The sequence below is a fragment of the Physella acuta genome, unplaced genomic scaffold (genome assembly GCF_028476545.2).
Source record: "Physella acuta isolate Inbredline_101_S28 unplaced genomic scaffold, ASM2847654v3 ptg000220l, whole genome shotgun sequence".
NCBI classification, from domain to species: domain Eukaryota; kingdom Metazoa; phylum Mollusca; class Gastropoda; family Physidae; genus Physella; species Physella acuta.
Window position 1 is genome coordinate 567,501 of NW_026731739.1, and position 16,138 is coordinate 583,638.

Consider the following 16,138-nt stretch of genomic DNA (forward strand, 5'->3'; position numbering starts at 1 on the left):
CTATTGAAATCTCGATCAAGTGAATGTAGTTGACGACAAACACACACGTTGACCTGGTGCAATCTGTGTGCCCGCTAAGTCATGTAGCTCTCGATAAAACGCTTACATTTACTATCTGCATTCAAGGCACCCTCTTGTAAACAATACGCCACTGTTTTGGAAAACAATTACGCAAACAGGATTACTTCCCATCTCGACTCGTCTTTCGTAACCAGAGGCACTTTTTAGCTCGACTGTAACCCGGACATACTGATGCATTTTTATAGCGCAGATTTGCTTGTAATATTACTCTAACGGTATAATTGTATTCTTCTCTTTTATTCTTCCTCATTTTAACCTATTTTATTCTATTATGCAACATTATAAAGTTATTAAAAATACTCATGAGCCGATTATCTTTCTTTTTAAAATACTTGAATTTTTTTGTAAACGTTAACATTTTATCAAGGTTACTTCCCCTTCAATCGGACGCCGCAGAACTAGGACAAACTGCTCGGGAAAATTCCACATTAAGGCGAGTTCAGTCGATAAATCCCAGATTACGCTCTTTGGTTGAATTCAGTTTTTACATCCTGCACTTTCAGTAATATGAGTAGAAAACATGACATGCATTTTATTTTATTTGTTATCTCCCTTCATTTAAGTATTAGATTCTCATCCAGAAAATGGTTAAAGGTCTCTCTCCTGCATATAGGACCAACACAACCATAACGAGGCTGTGTATTATTTCTATGCGACCTATTTTACATTTATGCACTAGTTAAGTATCAAAATGTATCAAACAATACATTTTAAACAAATCTCGTAGGCTTTAGAAGTACAACGTTAACATAATGCATAGTTTAACGAATATTGTGACTTCATTTAAAGTAAATATACAAAGTTAACATGGTTTCTAAGTCTTCTTCTTCGTTCTTAATTATTAATGTTGAAGGGGATCGAGATTTATCTGCCAGTGGGTTTGAACTCGAGACTTTGTTCGAATTTATCAACCATGAGCTTTTTGCCGACTCGACCATGCCTCCAACACAATTAAGCGTTACGTGTCAACTGGTTTTGCGCCATTGAGGCCATTGACTCCGATTTCAGCCTGCTTTTCTTTTTGGATTTGCTTCCATAGCCTTAGTCCAACCAAGAACAAACTACAAGGCAGCAGTTGTTTAATTTTGGAGTTGTCTCTCCTAGAAGAGTGGCTGTCCCCAGCTTACGAGCCTCATCTGCCCGAGGGTTCGAACTCGAGACTTTTCGGTTTAGCAACCATGAGCTTTACCGACTCGACCACGCCGACCTTTGTACAATTGTGTTAAATGTAATGGCTCTTTGTACAATTGTGTTAGATGTAATGGCTCTTTGTACAATTGTGTTAGATGTAATGGCTCTTTGTTTCTAAGTTAATATGTTATTGTACCCTAAGTTTATCATCTCCCTATCCAAAAAATATATTTCATTGAATATACGTAAAAATATATTTTCTTCAACCTACGTTATATCTATTTTCTTCAACCTACGTTATATCTATTTCCATGAACCCACTTAAAATCTATTACCATGATCTAACTTAAAATCTATTTCCATGAGCTAACTTAAAATCTATTTCCTTAAAGCAAGTCCCACAACCCGTTCTTGACATTTAGTAAGTCTTTTTCAATAAGTGTTTAAAATCATCAAATCATTTCTAGATATTTTCATCCCCCCTACCCTCCCCCGCTCCACTGACATAACTATCCAACGAGTATCCATTCAAAAATCGAAGCCTGAGGTTATAAATCCCTGCCTCTGCTGGTTTAAGTGATTGATTTTGTCGTCGCGTGCGGCTATGGTTCAGTGAATCTTTATCTACTACAATTACATTTTTAAAGCCATTCATTGGTCAGCCTGGTTGGAGGGGAACTAGAGCGGAATGAAACGTTTCAATATATCCTTTTCTAAGATGGATCCAAGTCATCGTTACCTGAATGAAGATTTTTTTTTCTTATAACATTTTCTGTATCAATTCCAACAAGTATTGATCTGAAATATTTACTTTAATCATGACATTATCTCTGGCTTCAGATCATTACAATTTTTAAAGGTCATTTCTGTATTTGAACATCTTTTATAAATTTGATAACTATATGGGCGGTGGAGAATGTGGTTTGCGGAGATGGTGGTGTGGTGGTGGTGTGGTGGTGTGGTGGTGGTGTGGTGGTGGTGTTGTAGTGGTGGTGGTGTGGTGTGGTGTGGTGATGGTGTGGTGGTGGTGGTGGTGGTGGTGGGTGGTAGTGGTGGTGTGGTTGTGGCGGTGTTGATGCGGTAGTGGTGGTGGTGGTGGTGTGGTGGTTGTGGTGTGATGTGGCTATTAGGTCGTGATGTGGTAGGGCTACTGTGTAGTGAATGATGGTGACGATGTGTGTAGATAGTGCGAATGTGCATATCGTTGGCTTCCGGTCAATAACCCCCCTGGATTGAGGTATATATAATGATGATTTTAAAAATCCTAATTGGAGTCCTTACATCTCTTGTTATTTCGTAAAGACGCATCCGTATTGTCAGCATCTCTACCTCCATACTAGTTAATAGTAACACTTTTAAAGTCCACCAATCAGTAACAGTAAGTCGGGAATTTGATACTCATATACGTCAGTAATCTACTGCGTTAAACATATATTTTTTAAACGCGTAGTGTGCGGAGAGATGGAGAGAATATAAACAAGTTTATTGAACGCCAGAGTTTATGAGAGTTAGCAGCAAGATGCGCATTAGTAACTCTATCAGAGTATCTGTTTGTGGATAGATAGATAGAGAGATACATAGATAGATAGATGGATAGATATATTTATTAAGTTATGGATGGAATTGTTAGCAAAAAGAGGCGCATTACGAACTAATTCAATATAGCTGTAGATAGACAGATGTAGAGATGGACAGACAGATGGAGATTTATAGTAATTAAGTTACTGCTGAATGGAGTTTGTGTATGATATGATTTGCCACGTGCATCGAGTGTTAAGCAACATTTGTAATTAAGCTAACGAGGGAAATGTAATTATAAAGCGCGTTATAATTAAGCTCGTGGCGCGTATTAGAATATGCTTTGATGTCAAAATAAAATTTACGTGTTAAACGTTTTTATGCTTCCATTATCACGCATCGTTGACTCGCAATTAGCCATTTGTGTGTATTATATTGTGGTGAATACGATATTCATGGCATTAGGGCGTAATCGAATACATGATTTTTGGTGAGTGTTACAACGATTACGCATTGTTGTTTAGTGTAGGGATCGAGTCCATTATGACTCGGTCGAATACACGATATGTCTGTCAGTGTTATGGCGATACCTGACTGTTGTATAAACAAGCCTAATATGCATTAGGGCAGATCGATGATAGTATGACGTCACCTGTGTATCTCACGACACCTACCTGATCCACGTGTTTACCATTTTTAAAGAGTTTTGTTCAGGTGAAAATATATAACTTTTAAGTTGGTATTTTAGGTCATAATTTCTTAATTAAGATAATTGCGTGTAATTAATTTTAGCTGAGTATTGAAACCAGTAAAAAATTTACAATAATTCCACCCATTGCTACTTTGTGCTACATTCGAACAACTCCATCTAATGCCTACACTAACTTGTTGGTAAAATATTTGACTATCATGTTGGAAAATTGTATTGAAATATTTTCATGCCTTACCCTACAATGATCCGGGGCCTATCTCTTATCTTGACCATTGCAATATTATTTAACATAACTTCTGACCATAGCCTAGCCATAATAATAGTTTAAGTTATAGATTTAATGGCAGAATATTCCCACTCTCACTCCCCGACCAGGTTTCTGTACTACTACACCTAGTCTATTCAGTAGGTCCCCTTTCTATAAATAGAATTGCATAAGCTTAATTGTAAACAATATACCCAAGGACAGTGGTAGACCTAGAGATCCAAATGTCACGAGATAATTATCTAAGCTAATTATCGTGGGGATACCAGGGTTGTTGCAGGCTGAGAGAAAAAATAAAATATGGAGCCAGTTGGCTAATAGTACACATGACGTGACCAAAATCAATAGGCACTTTTATCGAGAATATTTGACGTCACGTGTCACAAAGTGACCTCCAGTTGTCACAACGTGTCTTATAATACAGACCTCCAGTTGTCACAAAGTGTCTTATTATAGCAGACATCTACTTGTCACAAAGTGTCTTATTATAGTAGACATCTACTTGTCACAAAGTGTCTTATAATACAGGCCTTCATCATCATTGCCAGTCACCCCTGCAGGTGTATAGGCCGCCAACCAAAGATCTCCAGAGTTTACTGTCCTAGAATATAAAAACTGTAAAAAGTAGAGGAAAACTTCTGTTGTTGTTAAGCAAATAAAAAATCAATCAAAACGTATTTCATACCCTTTGCACACTGCACTAATTTTTCAAAACTTCAAAAAATTCTTTTTTTAGTGCAAAAACGTGTTGGAAACCAAAGATCAGACAATCATAAAAAAGACATGATATAACTTTGTTTTTCAAAAAATAAAAAAAATTATGTATTAACCTCACCAGACATATTAGAATGAAAAATTTAGCATCGCATAGCTGTGAGGCTTAGGAAAGATTAGCCGACAGACAGGGCGAATGTCCTCTGTTAGCGCCAGACTCGCAGACTGGGCAACAATCAATGTCGTATCAAGTGGCGGGTTGCTGGTTAATGTAGGCCGGGCTAACCCGATACAGGGCTTATATAACAGGTTTCTAAAAAATTATCTAATGTCTCACGTGTACTTGGTGAAATGATCTGAGAAAGTTTATTGCATTTGTTAATTAAATGTTGTTTTAATATGGGGGTAAAGCGTAGGATTTAAATATTAACTGATTTTATTTATGTCCTATTAAGGGGTCAAATGACGTCCCGATTTTTGACGATTGTTACCTCCCCCCCCCCCCCCTGTCCTCCAACATACATTGTCAGACACCCCGCCCCCTAAAATGACGTCATATCACAGCCTACAACCCCCGCCTTAAGATTGCAGCTGAATGTTTCTTAAAACATCAATATTTATCCAAAATCTTGACTGAACTCTGTCAACATAGAGTATTTTAATCAATTTCTATTACAATTTATTAAAAACAGTTTCCTAAAACGCGAAATAACGGCTAAAATTCATTTTCTAACATTGCTTTTTTTCAACGCAAAAGTGTGACGTCACACCATCTGAACTCCCCCCCCCCCCCCACCGTCACAAAGTTACGAACCCCTTTCCCCCTCCCCCCCCCCCCCTCCCCATCGACTAGTTTGACGTCGTTTTTGGACGACCCCCTAACTAAAATTTTGTAATAAAAATCGTTGTTCATAATTTTATCACATTGGTCGATCACATTTATAAAATGTAGGTCAAGTTAATGTTAATGTAAATCTCATGTTAATAAATATATTGCTGTTAAAGTACTAAACTAAAGTCAAAACACATTTCCACTGATTCATTAATATAAGAACTCTACTTGCGATTTTTAAAATTAGAAACGATTTATTTTTTAAAATAATTTAGAACCCCAGGGTATACTACTCAAAGAAAAAAAGATTTTGTTTTAAATTCAGCAGTTCTTTCCCTTGCTCTGACCATTTCGCATTTTTATGCCGTTTAGTTTTTAGTTTGAAATCTTAAGATTTAAAAAATAAATAAATAAATAAGCAGATTAGATACCACAGATTCCAGACTATATTATACGATTAGTAAAGTAATTAACAAACCCGTATTGCAAAATAAGTATCATAATGCATTTTTTAACCTTGCTATTTTTAACTTTTAATTTTAAGGACAAATTTTTGTATGGCCTTGCATATTTCATTTTCTTAATTTGCCTTTTATGTAATTAGTGGGATAAAATATCATTAATTATGTTTTTGCTTCCTTTTTCCAGCACGAAAATAGATGTCGGTTAATGTGTGTGGGGGTGTTTGATGTGTGTGTTTGCTTGACTTTCCTAAAGGAAGCACAGTAAGCTGACATGAAAACAAATGTGGTTTCTGAAAACGCCATCTCAAATACAATTGTGTGTTTCTTCAAAATGTTTCAACGTTACGTTACAAATAAGCATTTTAGTTTATTCGTCTATTTACACAATCAATACTTAATACTTTAATAAATGACAAACGGAACAAAATAGGACATTTTATTTAAACTATTTTGTTTAACGATTGCTTAACTGTTAACTGTTCCTGAAAAACGGCTAATTTTAACATGTATTTATCTTTTATTAAATAAGTAACTAATTATATATATATATATATATATATATATATATATATATATATATATATATATATATATATATATATATATATATATATATTATACGTAAAATAATAAAACTTAGGAAAGAAGCTGCTTGAGAAAAACCAAACTTTCTGTCCAAATTCAGGTTATTTTAGATTAACGGTGATAGTGTTGTGGTGATAGTGTCAGCATCAACATCATTGGCTACAAAAACCATGTAATCGTTTTACTTTAAAATACGTACTTTCACAAGGGGAGGTAATAAAAAATAAATAGTAAAAACTTTTCAAGGGAGGCAATCACATTACTTAGCTGATTACTGATTTCAAATTTAGCCATAATTCTTGATAATAGTGACAGTAGTTGTTGATGCTTATTATGGTCTTACATACTCATATTGAAGTCAATGTACTATATATAACGTGTACAAAAATGAAATGATATGTTAAAGGGGCCGAGAGGTTCATACTGTGTTATATCACCATCTTTTCTCGTTCGTGCCCTAGGCAGAAGAAGTAGAGTTCATCTGTTTCAGTAACCTCAGAATATGAATGGATCGTGACACATGCTTGTTGTTTATGAATACATTGAAAACATGCACCAAGTAAATATATAAATTCAATATAATTAGCGTACTTACAAAATTACTGCGTACCGGTGTAGATTATGATATGGGACTGGCTGTTGCCTACTTTTAGCTTCACACCTAAAGAAATTTACATTTTTGTAAAATTTATAGTTTGACCAAAAATCGTCCATGGGTTTTCAAGAACTATGGTCAGTTTTTCTACATTCGCATTTTGTTATAATAAATGAGCGATTTTCCGTTGGCTTTATACTGTTGTCATGCCATCATAGAAATGAGTGTCAAATAATTGCTGTTAACTTGTAACGTCTGTCCTCCAATTTTCATTTCCTGAACCGTTTTCTGTGACCTTTTTATACGCTTCATACGTGAGCTTATGATTTGGTGTTGAGTTGTTATTTTTCAAATATCGCCAATTACAGTGTAAGTTATAGAGTCGTAGTAAAATATCTGAGTTTTTTCGGCAATTAAATAAGGGAAGCGATTTTATAGTCCCCAGCTGGCTTTGATTTAGACAAGTTCAATATTTTTCCATACAATCTTGTTAAAATTTTATTCTTAAATGTGAATTTTCATTAAAAAATATGTTTCTATATTTATTCAAAATTACCGAAAAATAGCCATTGGGTAAAAATTCTAAAAAAAAAAAAATTGAAAAAAAAAAATCCTATTTTTTAGTCATGCATCGCAAATAATGTAAAATGAAACCTTATTTGGAGGGAGGAAAGATTTTAACGGCTCATTTTGTGCAGACAACTCCCCACACACAAACACCTCGTCCCCACCAGGCAAAAGGGAGACGAGCGAGTCACACGTGACTCTGCGCCCATTATCACACCCATCTCCCATTTCTCGCCCATTTTCGGTCAAACTTTCGACTACGACCAGAGAAAGTCGACCGTCGACGGATTCCAAACTCTGGTAGCCTGAAGACACGGTGCATGTCTTTTATCTCATTTAACGGCTTAATTAGCGGTGGAAATCGCCATTTCTAACCGACCTCAGATGACACCGGAAACGCCGTGGGCGCATGCGTGGTGTAATGGATTACAACCGAACGCGCAGACGGCAGCGAGAAGGGGCTACAATGGCGGATGATCAGTTTTAACGGCCAACAGAAGATAAAAAAATAGGAGCTGGTCATGTGAGGTTTAACAGCCAATCGGAAACCAAGCGAAAAATTAGTACCGCGTCTCAAATTTCATTTCGTTCTAATTGCGCCGTGAGGCGAGATTAACATCTTGTGGAGAGATTAGGATAATAGCAGCTCGTAGAGATGAACCGATTAAAGGTTAAACATGAACTAAGACGAGGCCCGACTGTTTTTACAATCCACTAACAACTTAGGCTTGTAAAACCAAAACAGCTAATAGGTTTATGTGGTTTTAATTTTATGGCTGGATTGTTTTCACAATCCACTAACAACTTAGGCTTGTAAAACCAGAACAGCTAATAGCCTTATGTGGTTTTAATTTTAAGGCTGGATTGTTTTCACAATCCACCACTAACTTTAGCTCGTAAAAACACCAAAAGAGCTAATAGTAATAGTTTTATGTGGTTTTAATTTTAAGTAACTCGCAGCTTTCTTTACATGTAGGATACTTTTAGAAACGAGCTTTCCATTATTCACATCAAAAGAGCGTGGAATAATTAGCATAAGACAGATTATTTGGGTGCAATATGTTATACAGAAGCACAAATCTTTTAAAAAATATTCAGGCCTACTACCAAAATTGAATTGTCTTAGCGGTGTTATAGTCATTTTGGTAAAATTTTTATTTTAAGGGTTATAAACAAAGTATATATTTATGACTGGACAAACGTTCAGACCCACTATGTAGTCGTGAACTCTTCATCGTCGAAAGATCGTATTTTCTTCACACTAACATCAATACATTATTATAGTATCAATTACTTACTTAATCTAATTAGCGGTCTTAATCTTTGCACATCTATTATTTTTAATTAATTATAGACAAAGTTAAATTTGTGTTATCAATTGCATATTATCTTAGTCCTTAACTAGAATCTATTAATAAAACATGTAGATGTCACTTATGAATGGCTTCGTTGCATTCTACAATCCGATCTATAACCCGTCTCAGATTAAACTAAAAATCTACTTGTGATTCAGACGGTCGACCATACTTGTGCTGTCAAGTAATGATGAACCTTTGATGGAGTCCCGGCCCTAATATTGTGAGAATCCCTGGATGGTCCCAATTGTTTCATGCCGTAACAACTTAATCAAACACAACAAGAAAACCCCTAGCAGTCTCTGCCCGTCGCTCGCTTCATTTCCTCTGGAGTTCCACACAACTGCTTGTCACTCCCCGGGGGGTGCTCCGGCCCATGCTGGGCGTCCGCTTCCTGCAAACATGGTCCGAGATAGCTGGACTTTGCTACGGTCAATCAGGCGGGTAGATAATTGTCTACAAGTGTTGTTACAGCTACAGGCAGTAGGCCACTGAGCTTTTCATATCTCTCATTAAGTGGAAAAAGATTATCGAAAGTAGTTTCATCATTTACACACATACACAAACACACACACACATATTATATATATATATATATATATATATATATATATATATATATATATATATATATATATATATATATATATATATATATATATATATATATATATATATATATATGTGTGTGTGTGTGTGTGTGTGTGTGTGTGTGTGTGTGTGTGTTGTGTGCGTATGTGTGTGTCTTTACATGAAAACGAAATAATAAATTGCAATAATGAGTTTTTTTAGGGTAGGAATTAAAAACAGATTTTCCGATAGTGACTTGAAAAGAAATTATGTATACCTTTAAATATGATTATTTTAACAGGAAACTACTCTTACAATTATGTTTCTGCATTCTTTACTAGTATAAATGTCAAATCTAATATAGTTAATAAGGAAAGTTTTTTATTTTTGTAATTTTGTGACACTCTGATGTTCAGCCGCTGATGAAAATAGCCGAGACAAATGAGATGAGGAAAACAAAATGGCGCGGAAATGGCGCATGACAAACCGCCTTGACACGGGGAGCCAGCGCTGAAACAGGAGCCGACACGCGCTGTCGTAATGGTGTTTGGATTGAGGGCCAACTGTCAGCGAGTCAAAGATGAGCACCGGCCGTGCGTGCGCGTGAGTAGCTTCACTCCCCACCACCGGCCGTTCCTATGGCTTTCACTGTCTTTTTTTTTCTCCCTACCGCCATCGCTTGAGTTCCCCCCGTCATTCCGGCATGTAGACCAGTCGCTGCCGCCTCAAGATATTTAAACACAATCAAACGGTACGAACTCGATTACCGAACTTTACCCGCATATCAAGCTGAAACAACCCCCTCCGCCATGCTGTTCTAAAGGGGGGTCTTGGGGGGTCCCAGTGGAGGCTGATAAAGGCGAAAGTTCAAAAGGCAAAACTCGTTCACCAACACGGCTGCAGTTTGTCGGATTATCTTCAATCAAAGCCGGCTTGCGGTACAAACTTGTCAAAAATACGGGACACGAGGCAACCGATGAGTTGGTTAATGAAAGATGTGAGGGTGTACAGCGGATCTGGGGGTGTGGGCTAGACGAGGGATGAACAAAATAAAAAAGATGAACCCCCACTACTAATAACACAATCGGATCTCGAGATAATAAAATTATTAGAACTCTTAATGTAGAAAAACAGGATGAACTAGCCTTAAGCTTCGAGACGCGCGTAGAAAATCTTGTGGCATTTCCTGGGTCTTGTGGCTAACATGAGAGTGTTTAATTAACATAGTAGTTTTTTATGGTTTACCAAAGTGTCATGAATAGAGTACAATGCCTAGCTGACATTTTACTCCAAACGACCTAAACAAGCACCCAATAAAACAAATAAAGTTACATTTTTTTTTGCTTGACGCTCATTAAGGCAGATGAAGTAGTTTTAACCTGTTTCTATTACATCGTGTAATCAGTTACATCCTAGATGCCTTTACTTACAGTGACCTGAGTCAGGTACCCATTATAGCTGAGTGGACTCCGATACTTCTAGGGAGCTCTAGTCAGTGAACTCGATTCTCTAGGTTAGCAGTCAGGTAACCATTAGAGCTGAGTTAAATAGATACTTCCTGGAGAATACAACTTGATTAAAAGACGGAATCTTTCATCTACATTTACAGTAGTTTAAGTTTTGAGTATTCGGTTGTAATAAGATAATATTGTATAGTTTTGTGCATATAAATAATGTTTGTATGCAATACATACTAATATTTAGACTTAACTTTAATACATGTTTGTTTTGTATACTATTTAGGTATTAAATACATGTATTTCAAATTGAAAAATATAGTTTAACGAATTTACACATTACCAAAACTAAAAATAATTTAAAATGTATTGCTGGAGACTCATCACTAAGTTTCATGTTTTACTCCTGGATCAAACATCTCTAAATAGTCATTGGTTTCTCTACTGCAATCTACCGCTATCTTAGTCATGGTCTAAACCTGACAAATCAGCTGGAAGAAAACAACCTCCTTCATTATTTCTCTAATGGCTATTTAAACCAAATCTTTGACATAATTATAACAAGATTCTGCCGATGTGGAAGTTAAGTCCAATGTACCAAACACAGCACTTGCATTTTTTTTAATGTTCATTATTCCTTGTTCTTATGTATGTTACTATTCTATAAGTTTAGTTTTTGCCGTTTTAAAAACTGTTTTATAATTACTTATTTTACCATTTAATGTTTAGTTTTCCATTTTATATAGAATTTTTTAATTTTTATAACCAATTAATCTTTATATTACCAGTGATAGTTTACATTACAATGTTCAGTCTTACAAAATGTAGTTCCTTCTAGTTATTTTGCTCACTGGCTACAAGCTATTTGCATCTCCGTGTTGACCCATTTCTATGCAGCGATTTTGCTTCAAACAATCCAGAAGCGATTATTTTTTAAAAATGTGATTAGATTTTAAAATCGCCATTAAATTAATATATTCTGTAACAAAGGAAGGGAGATCACTCCAGCGATTATACCAGTAACCAGGTGACCGAGTTAAGCTACTGTTCCTTGATGTTTTCTCGCATGAGAGACGACCGTTAGTTAAATTTGGAACGAAGAATTGCCGCTTTAATGCTGGCTAGGACTACTGATCGGGTTTTAAATAAAATATTTTTAGTCATGAGGGGTATGGATTTTATTAAGAAAAAAACGAAGTTGGAAAAAAAAAATTCTTATTTTTAAAAGTTGACAAAAAATAATAATAAAAGATTTTAAATCCACTCTATATAGACGAGGAAACAAACTTTCTTAACATATAGAATTAAAAAACGTTATTCGTTTATTAAATCTGCACCGCATTTTAGCGGCTTTTATTATTTTTAGTTCATATAAAATCTTGTTATTATAAAATGTTCGTACTGGTTTTACTTGACGTAGCTACGTTTGACAACGCCACAAGACATGACACCTTGCTATAAAATGTCTCTGATGTGTCGTTTATAGCTTGTCACGTAGTCAGTCATACGCCTTTTTAGACACCCCCTCCGTCTATTGCTTAACATTTCATTATACAGTGCGTGATCAAAGAGTTTCCTATTGGGTTAGTGATCTAGCTGAAATATTCAATTATTTAAGGACAAAATAAATGTTTCTTTTTAAAACAAATAGTATCCCCCCCTCCCCCTCCACCCCAACTGTCCGAAGCACAAGCAGTCCAGCGAATATTTTTCAATCTAGACACTACTAAAGTCATGGTCAGTCAAATTATTGTTTTCTTTTTTAAATTTAGGCGTATAGCTAAATTGGTATTGTGACGAAGTACTATTTTTCTTGTGTAAAGGTATACTCAAAACTTGTGTGGTCCTAGTTAACGCGAACAGATGTTTTGATGTAGATGTGGATTTCCTAGTTACAGATGATTGATGTTGTGATGTTGTGGTCAGTCAACCAACGAGTCCAATGATCTGATGTTGTGATGTTGTGGTCAGTCAAGCAACTAGTTCAATAATCTGATGTTGTGATGTTGTGGTCAGTCAACCAACGAGTCTAATGATCTGATGTTGTGATGTTGTGGTCAGTCAAGCAACTAGTTCAATAATCTGATGTTGTGATGTTGTGGTCAGTCAACCAACGAGTCCAATGATCTGATGTTGTGATGTTGTGGTCAGACAACTAACGAGTTCAATGATCTGATGTTGTGATGTTGTGGTTAGTCAACCAACTGATGTTGTGATGTTGTGGTCAGACAACTAACGAGTTCAATGACCTGATGTTGTGATGTTGTGGTCCTAGCTACAAGGAGCGGATGTTACAATGATGCGCCTGTCAATCTCCAAGCTACAAGCTAGTGTAATGATGTGCACATCTCAATGGGGCGTGACTCTTGAGTCGAGACAATGAGTTATGTCCCTTCTCTACGACTCCTGCTTTTTAAAAAACAGGGGACAGTACTCCAGAGCGTTCGCCTGGCAAATTACGTCCCCTTCTTGACTCAACCAAGGCTGAAGCATCTGCCCTCTGACTTGGTCAACACCGGTCAAGTTGCCAGATTTTTTAACTTAACACGGCCAAGCGTTGGTTAACAGAGCGTCCCCCATCACTGACCAAAATATTGACTCATTTCTGCCGCGGCACACCCCACAACGCTTTTAGCGATCTTCAGACCGGCCTAACGCATGGGTGATTTCATGGCCAGCCGACTGAATGACCCTGACCACTGGACATGTGCACAGGACCGTGAAACCGGAGTAGCACCACTTGCAGCACGAGGGAGATAACCATTGACGAGATTGTACGAGAGGTTATCTCCCTTATTTGTGCTGCCCGGGGTTGTCGCTGGGCCGATGGTGGCCTTGATACGCCAAACAACTCAAGTTATTTTATTTCACCGACGGTAGAGTGGTGAAGGGTGGGGGGGGGGGGGGGAGAAGAAAGGGGGGGGGGGGCGGTTGTTAAAACGTTGACTACACATGTAAACCTGAAGTGCTTGTGTGCTTGTTACATGAACATTTCTCGTATTTATAAAAACGCTTCCATAACTTATGCGAGATATTTGGCACTTGTATTACTACCAGGGCCGGCGCTACCTATAAGGCGAACACTGTTAAAAGTATATTTTTCCTAGATGAATTCCATTTCGTTTCGTTCGGGGGGGGGGGGGGGGGGGGGGAGGGAGCGAAGAGATACCTGGAAGAAACTCTGTTTTTAACATTCACTTTGCTTTTTTTATTTTGGTGTCACATAATTGATGTAGAAAACAATTAAAATAAGTCTGTAATGCCAAGTAACAGTCCACATTCTATATTTCGACTGTATACAATTCAGCAATGAGTTTTTAAAAATTATTACCTATCACGTTTGCGCCCTTTTTGGGTCGGCGCATAACGCAGGGGAGGGAACAAAATCCGACAAAAAAAATTATATTTTTTTGCACCTTGATAGATTAGGGGTTTTGTAAAAACACAAAACTAATCGATTGCAGCAGAGATTGTTCTACAGTAACTAAAACATACTGTTGCGTAGACAGGGCCGGCGCTACCTATGAGGCGAACTAGGTGATTGCCTAGGGAGCCATCCCTTAGGGTGGGGGGGGGCGCAAAATGTTTAATCACTATTATCAAAAAGTACCTAATAATTAATAACTTTTATAAAGGAGTAGCGATCTATTTCGGCACCCAAGACGAACTTTAAATTTTGCACCCCCCCCCCCCCCCCCCAATTAGGTCTATATAGGCCTATATTTATTCGCGATGGTGAAAATGCAACCCCACCTACTTAATTTGGAAAAAGTCGGGGCGCTTTTTACCAGTCACATTGCCTTTTTAATTTGGTGTCACATAATTGATGTAGAAAACTATTAAATAAGTTCGTAATTTAAATTTCGAACATTTCAAACAGTTATCTAATTTTAATAGGGCTTGTAAGTCTCGTTTTCTCTGACTTTGAATTAGAAATATGTCCTGGTGTTTTTGTAATGACGGGGTGTTCAAAGTATAGCCACTTGTTTGGTAAGTTTTGATAAATCGTTTAGATTTGGGAGTAACGGCGGAAGACTATTGCTGATATGGTTTCGTAGGTATAAGGTATCGAAGTGTTAAAGTTTCATAATTTTTATTCGGCTGTTTTTGTAGTTGTAGGCCTAGTCCAGGGGTCGGCAACCTTTTGAAGCGGAGGAGCCAAAAGTTACAATTTTCGAAATTTCCCTGGTTTTAAAGAGCCACTAACATTTTTTTTATTTCAAATATTTTATTTTTTTATTAAGATTATTAGTATTTGTTCAAGGAGCTGGAGAGCCGCATCTTGATATCAAAAGAGCCGCATGCGGCTCGCGAGCCGCAGGTTGCCGACCCCTGGCCTAGTCCAATCTGATTGGTAATAGAGAAATAAGAATGCAGGTGATCAAGTATCGTAGTTCTGGAGTTCGGGAGTATTGATTCTTGCTGATATCGAATTATATTGACTGTCCAAATTGTAGTAGTAGGTCCAGTGAAATCGTTGTTGATTGGGAGTACCGTTTGTAGAGCTTGGTGAAGTTAAGCGAGTTGGTGTCGTAGTTCTGGAGCATCGATTCTAGTTATGTTTCGGTATCGAAGTTTGATATGTGTTGTGAATGTAGTAGAATATATCGAGTAGTCGAGTTTATCGAAAGTTAGATTATTTCAATTCAGTACGGAACACACTACACAGGAAGATATGCGTTTTCTAGTTGAAAAATCTTTAGTTTTTTAGGAATCTATATTACCACTCTTAAAGTATTAATATATAATATTAAATAGGATGGAATTTATAACTAACGGTAAACGTTTTTTTTTATCAAATTATAATTTTAAAAAATATTTTGTCAACAATTCTAGCAATGTCTAAAACAGTTAACCGTGTTTGACTTTTTTTTTTTTAGAAAGGTGTCCCTGTATTCACGGGATCCAAAATTTTAAACAGTTTTTATTTCTCTACGTCGCATTTTCAGTGTGTCGTCAAAGTTGAATAGAAGTATTTTATATTAAAGCTACCGTTTTTAGACTTTCAAACAAAACCTACAGTTAAGTATTCAATATGTAAAATATATTGTTTTCACAAGGTTACATAGCTTATATAAAAGATTTGCTATAATTATTACGTATTAAAATTTAGAGAGTTTTATTGTGTTTTTCAAGCATGTCTAAATTACACTTGGTAATTTTAACTATTCTTGTGAAAGTTATTTCCCTTGAATGAAATTTTGGTATTTGGATTTTCAAATGGGAGATAATTCGTTGCTTAACGTTACATTCATTTCAAATTCCTCAACCTTAGGTTGACTGCTTATATAT